This window comes from Camelus bactrianus, chromosome 26, assembly GCF_048773025.1.
Source record: "Camelus bactrianus isolate YW-2024 breed Bactrian camel chromosome 26, ASM4877302v1, whole genome shotgun sequence".
Lineage (NCBI taxonomy): Eukaryota > Metazoa > Chordata > Mammalia > Artiodactyla > Camelidae > Camelus > Camelus bactrianus.
In genome coordinates, this window is record NC_133564.1 from 12,011,257 (window position 1) to 12,019,835 (window position 8,579).

Below are 8,579 nucleotides of genomic sequence, written 5' to 3' on the forward strand. Positions count from 1 at the left end.
AAAATATAATTAGAAGTCCTTTATGACCAAATGAGATTTATAGTAAGAATGAAAAGAGAGTTTCACTGGGAAAATTTGCCAGTGTAATTCAGCTCATTAACAGGCTGAGAAAAAGCACATAAATATGTCAATAGATGCTAAACAAGAATGTGTTGAAGTTCATGATTTATTTTAAGTATTGAAACAAACAATATAAATACTGAAACAATCAGTTTAGAAAGTTGTATTTCTATTTAAAATATGTACTTTAAAAATGCTCAGAACATTTTTTAAAAAGCTCTTGATGTGTTAAAAGCTTTTATCCGAATTAAAACAAAAATCATATTTAAAGAATAATTTTAGACACATTATCTTTGATTGGGTGCAAAACAAAGCTGTCCAATTTTCATCATTATAGTTTAATAAGTTACAGGAGATTAAGGATAACTTTTTAAAATCCAATAAAATAAATGTGAATTTTTAGAAAATTTGAGAAAAATAATAAAAAGTAAACTCTATCATTTCAGAGGCATGATTGCCATAGAAACCCTAGCAGAATTAATAAATTATGAATTAATAAGAGAACTGAATAAGTTTGATGAACATGAGGTCAACTTATGCATTTCTTCAGCATTCATCTAAATCAGTAATGAATAACTTAAAAAATGTAACGTAAGAAAATAGCCACAAAAATGATAAAAATGTAGAAATTAAACTGAGAAAGACTATATAAAATCCTTATAATAGAAATTTTTATTTATTTATTTTTATTGCAGTATACTCAGTTTATAATGTGTCAATTTCTGATGTAAAACATAGTGATTCAGTTTTAAATATATATATATATATATATATATATATATATATATTCCTTTTCTTATCCTTTTTCAATATAGTTTATTACAAGATATTGAATACGGTTCCCTGTGTTATACAGTATAACTTGTTGTTTATTTATGTTATATATAGTAGTTAGTTTCTGCAAATCTCGAACTCCCAGTTTGTCCCTTCTCACTCCCTTCCCCTACTTACCCCTCATAATCGTAAGTTTGTTTTCTATGTCTGTGAGTCTGTTCCTGTTTTGTAAGTAAGTTCATTTGTCTTTTTTTTTTTTTTAGAAATTTTAAAATTGTGTTAAAGGAAATAAAAGAAGACCTGAATAAATGTAGAAACATAATATGTCTTTAATAATACAAAGATTCTTAAAATATTAATTTATAAGTTCAATGTGATTCCAATAAAAAATCATTTAGAAGACTTGAACATACATCCATAAATGTCCACAAAAAGCTCAGTTGATGAAAAAGACAGGATATCTCCTGAGAGATATACAGATGCACTATAAAACCTAAGTAATAAGTGGAATTAGTACTACTGTAGGACATAGCAAAAAGATTAATGTAACAGAATAGAGTTTACAAACAGACCTCTTGATCTGGGAAGTAGATAATAATGGAAGTGGCTTCATATCCAGTGAGGAAAGCTTGGACAGTTCGTACATTATTTGGGGAAAACAAACTTACACAATAAAGAAATAAAGTTGGCTTCTTATTTCATACCACATGCAGTGGTGTACTACAGGATGATTCATGATATAAATGTAAATAGTAAAATTATTAAAAAATATGATCTGGGGAGAAAGTTCTTTACAGAACCCTAAAAGCACATTGCATATGGTTTTAACTTGGTGGATTTATCTGATTAAACTTCAGGATTTTTCTCCAATGGAGAATATCACAGAAAACATTCACAGATGGATGACAGATTTGGGGAGATGTTTGCATAGGGTTTACTATTGAAACTGTACAAAGAATGTCTTCTAAATAACTGGAAAAAAAAAAGGTGGGGATATTAGTAAGAAAATTGGCAAAGAATATAAATAGTCACAAATGTCTGTTAATTATGTGTAAAGATGTGAAACCTCTTTAATAATCAGCTAGACACAAAGTAAAACAAAAGTGACATACTAATTCGCACCCATTGGATTCACGAGATGAGAAAGATACAACCACGCGTTGACTAGAATATGGCGGAATGAGACCGTCATCTGTAGCTTGTGGGCACGTGGTCTGATGCAGCTTTTCTGGAGGGAAATACGTAGTAGTGAATTTACAAATGCTTATATCTCATTCAACACTCCAGTATTTGTTATTACAGCCCTGAAAATCTAGCCCTCACTTCCAAGCAGGGACATGTCTGATTATGTTTGTGGAAGTAGAGAACTGAAGGCAACGTAGACGTTTATTACTAAGGGAGTGAGAAAAAGCAAAACATGTTGGTTCTATACTATGGAATACTTGACTGACGTGTCTAATCTTCAAAACAGTGTTGACTGAAAAAGTGAAAACGTGACTTGTGTAAAGTGTTCAGTTCAGTTATTTGAACCTGTGGTGAAAATCAAATATCCTGTTAAATTTTATTTTAATTCATAAAGACAACTGGCCATATAGACATATTCTATTCTATTATACATCTTTTTTTGAAATCTCTTTACAAAACTGAATGTTCAATATTATCCCTTAATTTTTTCTACATACTAGGTTTTTAAGTGTTATGCAGTTTTTGAATGTGTTGTGGATAATCTCTGATTAAGGCAATTTTCTTGTACATCTTAGCAATGCTATCAAACGCACAACAGATACGTCAGACATTTCTGTCACCATAAATTGGAACACTGACAAGTCTGTCATTCTGCTTTCCTAGCATGAGCCAATATTTTCACTCTGGGAAACTAAAATATACCAAGTCTAGGTCGAACTTGTGCAGAAGTACACTTCAATTTTTTTGTTTTGGAAGGCTTCTCTAACATATTTTATGCACAGGCCAAAATAATCCATTAAGTACTCCCCACTTGCCCTGTCTTACTGTTGAATTCTAAATCCAATGCTTTCACAAAATCAAAAAATATTTTACCCATCTGAGGTACCAGGTGTATCACTTACTATGAGAATTATTTATTCTCTTTAAAGTCACACTAGATTTTGGCCCATATCTGATTTGAACTTCTCTCTTTGCATTATTCATTATATGGGAGAAATACAGATTGGAAAACCAATGCAGAATAAAAATAAGACTAGAAAATGCTTCCCTAAATAATTGAGAATGAGTTATAAAAAAGTGGTATTATAATTCTTAAGTAAATCTAAAAATGATTGATAACTGTATTCATTTGCCAAGGATTAAAATCTCATTAGATAATATTGTAATATAACCTACCCGATAAAGTAGCCATGAAAGTAGCTAATAGTTTTCTCAGAATATAAGGTTAAAAACTGAGCAGTTAATGATATGGAGTGGGTAGTGGCAAACAGTATTTGCATGTCATAAAATCTGTACAAATTCATATTCCTCCATTTCACAGAACCAGAAAAGCCTGCTATTTTAGTATATTCACTGTTTTCTTTGGGGAAATGTGTTTGGGAGTAATAGATTTCATCTCGAACTATCTGCTTCTGTTCTGTGGCATTTATCCAAGAAAAATTTTAAACTGCAGGAAAATACAAGTTATTGATTCCTATTAGTTGATTTATTTACTATTCTGTCACTTTTGAATTTTCAGAGATTTTCCTTATGAGATATGTATATTTTGGTATCCAAGCTTCTAACATCTTGCATGATACTTAGTATTCAGATAATATCTTCCCTTTTTGTCATCCTGGAGTTTCAAAATGTCAGCTTGTGGTATGTTCTTGGTATATTATAAATTAAAATATTTGCTATTCTTTAAAATACCATGTTATCCATGATGCATCTTTTATTAAAATTAAACCCACAGACTACCATCAGCATCATCTTATGACATCGTATCCTCAGCCAAGTATTTAATAGTATAAATCAATGTGCTATGTGTTCTTTCATGTGCTACTGGGGAAAAATCACTGGCTCTTAAATGATTTTTAGTTGTAATTGTAACAATAGCTATACTTCTTCTCCTGATGGCTTTTTTTTTTCCCCCAGGTGGTCTATTTTTATCCTGACATTTTGGTCCATCCTCTGAATTTCATCAGAGGGAAGAAACAGCAGTTTGTCTTAGAACAGCTCAATTTTGATCTCCAGGTGACAAGCTGATATTTCTTTCCTTTGAAGAAGCTTTTAATATGATGGGTTAAATGTCAAGGAAAAAAACTCTCATCATATACTGAACCTTGATAACTTCATTTCTCTTAATATTAATGACATATTGACATTTGATTTTTTTAAAATGTTCTTTTTTCAACAGATGCAATGATTTTTTAAAAGAATGTACTTATTAAGGTATTTTGTGCCTTGGTATAAATCATGTAGTGTAATGCCAATATATTTGTAAATATGAAAGAGATCATCAACTTTAAAGTTATTCACTCCTCTTTACTCATCTCCCTGAGGTACTAGCTGTACCACTAGTTTAAAGAATAAAGCTTGGAATCTCCAGACCAAAAATTCTACGTTAGACTTTTATTTGTTTTAACTTTAAATATGGTCGGTTATGAAGACCATGAAGGAGAGAAAAAACAATAATAGAGTTGGCAGAAGAAATAACGTCTACTTTATAGAATTAGTGAAAGTAAATTATAGAAAGGAGAGTCTAAAAATGATTTTTAAATGTTACTGTCTCTTTCAACAGACCCCATACGGGTATGTTTTGGAAACACAAATATTCTTTAATGTTTGTTGAGAAAATACAGCATTATAGTATTTGTTTTACCTAAGGTCATTAATTACATAACAACCTTTAAACTTACTAAGGCACTTCCCAAGCCTGGAAACTCATTTCTTTCATAGCTTTACAGCAGACAGGATGTGAAATAAGGCCCTTCACGAGAGGTGACTTGTGACTCTCACAAAGCTTTAAAATAAAATGAGAAAGAGACATGAGGTTTTTAGCCTACTTTATAAATGCTTCAATTACAGCTTATAGTATTCTGTCCTTCCCACGGGTCTGTACACACACACACATGCACACAAACACACATACACACAGGAGCATGAACACATTTAAAATATCTGTTTTGCACAGTTGTCAATGATAGACACTCGCCACATGAAGATACTGAGGCTTAAATTTAATTTGATTTAATTTTAAGAAAATAAAACATTCACCTCCTCACTTGCACTCTTCCCATTTTCAAGTGCTCCAAAGCCCTCTGTGGCCATTGGCTTCCATGTTGAACAGCCCAGGGCTGAACCATTTCCATCACGGTTGAGAGGTGTCTTGGGAAGACCTGCTGATCAATTTCCCAGTGTGGGAGGAGGTGTCTTCAGACACCTTTGATTCTTTCACAGTGTGGTCTCATTATGCATTCAGTATTTGAGTATCTGGTCATACCTTTCTGTCCACCAGCATTGGGCTGTGATGTGATTCATCTCAGAAACTTCAAATCTAGAAACAGCATCACCCTATTTGCTCTCAGGTTTAAGTTCTTAACAACATGTCCATGAAATAACTGGGCAGCTGGCTCACGGATCCCACAACAGAGCAGAGAAGATATTTTCTTAGCAGAAATGAAGAGAAAACATTTATGTTTGGTTACTCAGTTTTGGAAACTGAAAAATTTTTTAATCATTTACCTCAAAAAATCGTAATTAAAAAAAATTACCTTATCCTTCAAATTTTTAAAAATCATTGTTTAAAGGGAAACTTAAAAAATTTTTTGTTGCCTTTAGTGAAACTTTTCTCCTCTAATAACTTTTCTTCAGAATGTCTTGCTTCGTGATTGACTCAGATGTCTGACATTCTAAACAACCTTTGAAGCAATTTGGTTTTCCTAATCTGAAAAACTGCGAGTGACCAAAGCCACGGAAATTCAACTGTAGGATATTCATTATATTAAAACACAAGGGGCACAGTGTACAAGGCCAGCGGGACATACTAGGTGTCATTTTAAAATGATGAAGTGCTTTAACAGGAAGTTACTTTGTATACAGTTAATTCTCTATCAAAATAAGTAACTTTCTCCCTATTAGGGAGAAGTTAGCTGAAGTTCAGAGAGGTTACCTGGATTCACAAAGCGAGTGATTGCAAAGTGAAGATTGAAGATTATGTCCACCAAACTTCCATGTCTAGTGCTGTCAGGAGTACAGCACTGATGTCCTGGTAAACTGGGAAAAAAAGTAAAAAAAGAAACGAAAAGAAAAAGCTGTGAGTTTTTGTGATGTACACACTCCCACTATGGCCCCAATTAGATGACCTCCAGCACATCCCTGCACTCTGCCTGTCTAATAGACAGAAAAATTTTGAATGACAGGGAATAGGTGAAAAGTTCTAGAACATTCCAGAAGCATGGACTGTCACCCTTCTTTGCCCCTGAATTTTGTTATGCGGTCTTGTCAATTAGGGAAATCTAGCTTAACTTTTATCCAAGTATGATTATTTTCAAAGATAGTAAAAGTAATTCACTCTAATTCACTTTGATTTGAACTTTATGGTGTGATATAGATCCTAAAAGAACAGGAAAATTCTAGCATACTGTCATTTTTACTCAATATTCATTTGGATTCTCTTTTCTGTTCTCTCCAAAAGCTGATGGCAGGCTGATGTCTGACCACAGGTAAAGAATTCTGCTGCACGATTGAGTAAAAGATGTGAACATCCCTTGTACAGTTAGTGACATCCCATGGAGGCAATGCTAAGATTTTGTCTCAGGATGGAGAAACCTCAAGACTCAAATGACTGTATTATCTAAGAACTATGGTAAAGAATAGTATATTGTGAAGTATAAATGTTAAATGAATTTTTATTTTTTTAAAGTGTTCTCCAAATTATAATTCCAGATAATCAGGATTAAAAATGCCACCAAGCAGGTTAATTTATTCAGTTACACGAATGCCTATCTTGATGCTAACTCGATCCTCTGAGCCCACTGTTGAGGGCTGGAGAGGCTCCCGGATTGGGAACCTCTGAAAATACTGCGCACTCTGTGGTCTCCATCCTCCTCCGACTTTCCTGTGCGGGAAGCCACCCCCGGATGGTGTCCCCGAGGCGGTTTCCTAGGCTCTGCTGCAAAAGATTCTGAAGCAATAGAGCAGGGGAGGAATGGGCACTTTTCCCAATCACACCACATATGATAGAAGCTTAATTCTTTTCGAAAATAGAAGTAGAACAGGAGAAAATGACACACCAAAATTTCACTAACTTCAGTTCCCTAAACACGTGGTATTTTTCATGTTTTAGGGACTTCACACTTCCTTAAATGCATTCCCTTAAATCCTCTTCCTCCTTCTTTTAAATTTTATTGGCATTTAATTCACCTTTTATTATGCATTTTGTATCTCACCTTCCAGGAAAACCTGTCTTGATCCCACCCTGAGGAAGTTTCTCTCTCCTTCCTCTGGGCACATGTAACACCCTGTATATCTGTTCTCGGGTCTGTTACCCACCCCTGGATCCCAGTATTCTTCTGTTTGTTTTGTTTTGTTCCCTACTAACCAGGCTGCAAGCTTCTTGAAAGCAGGGCTTGGGTTCATTTTGTGTTCCTTATCCATGATTTGCACACAGTAATCACTCATTAAAGAGATCACGTGGGTGAGGGGAGCAAATCAGCTTACCTGCTACAGAAATGTCCTTACTGAGTTATACTTTATTTTTATGTTTTTAAGCCATTAAAAAAAAATCCCTGTACATATTTTAAAGGGACTATTATTGAAAAAGTGACCATCGTGTTTCTGCCTGTTCCTCGTAAAAGGAAAAAGTTAATGAAAAGTTGATAAATCCCTTTTAGAAAAGATTTCTTTCTTTTAAGAAGTTCATATCATCATGGACCCAGAACTCTGTCTGCCCAGATTGGAATTCTGTCTCCATCAGTTACCATGTGGGGCAATTTGCTTAAAATCTCCGGGCTTTAAGTCCCTTACCTATTGTATGGGCCATAATCTTAACTACCTCTTAAGGTTTAACTGAATCAATACGTTTGTAAACCACTTAGAATAGCAAGAAAACATTACAAATGTTAGCAATTATTAATTTTTTAAGACTTTGTGGTTTATATTTCTCACATTATTTGTTTCATCCTGTCTTCTAGAAAGTCTGAAGGTAATTTTATTTATTTTAAATTTTTAAATTTTGCATGGGGAATGGTAATTAGGTTTATTTATTTATTTTTAATGGAGGTACTGGGAATTGAACCCAGGACTTCGTGCATGCCAAACACGCACTCTACCACTGAGCTATACCCTCCCGCAGTGAGGATCATTTTTATACCCATTCACAGTAATTGACCAAATCATTAGCGCATATATATATGTATATATATATATATTTTTTGCTTCCTCATAACTTGATGTTATATTTCTGCATTCCTGGTTTATGTATGTCTACATATGCTTTGATCTTTTATTTCAAGTTTTTCAAATAGCTTGCAGAGTAAGGAGTAAATTATTAATAAATACAAAATGGTCCTGGGTATTTTATCTTTTAGTTAATGTGTGTGTCCTTTATATGTATTTTAATTCTTTTTGAATTTTCACTCATCAGAGATCATTCCTTGTCATTGTCAATATATTCTACTTAATTTTTCACATCAATTTGCTCCTGTCCTTTGAGAAAACCAAATAATCAGACAGTCATTAGCTGCATTTATCTCAAGAAAGACTTTTCTGTGAGTTTTTAATCATAGTAGCTCAGG

At 33.4% G+C, this 8,579-nt stretch overlaps 1 non-coding gene across 1 annotated transcript; it reads right to left on the reverse strand.

The window, feature by feature from the left end:
- Positions 1 to 8,059: 8,059 nt before the first annotated feature.
- On the reverse strand, positions 8,060 to 8,132 carry TRNAA-GGC (transfer RNA alanine (anticodon GGC)). Its single transcript has one exon. It is a non-coding gene; the product is annotated as a tRNA-Ala (tRNA).
- Between the last annotated feature and the right edge of the window lie 447 nt (positions 8,133 to 8,579).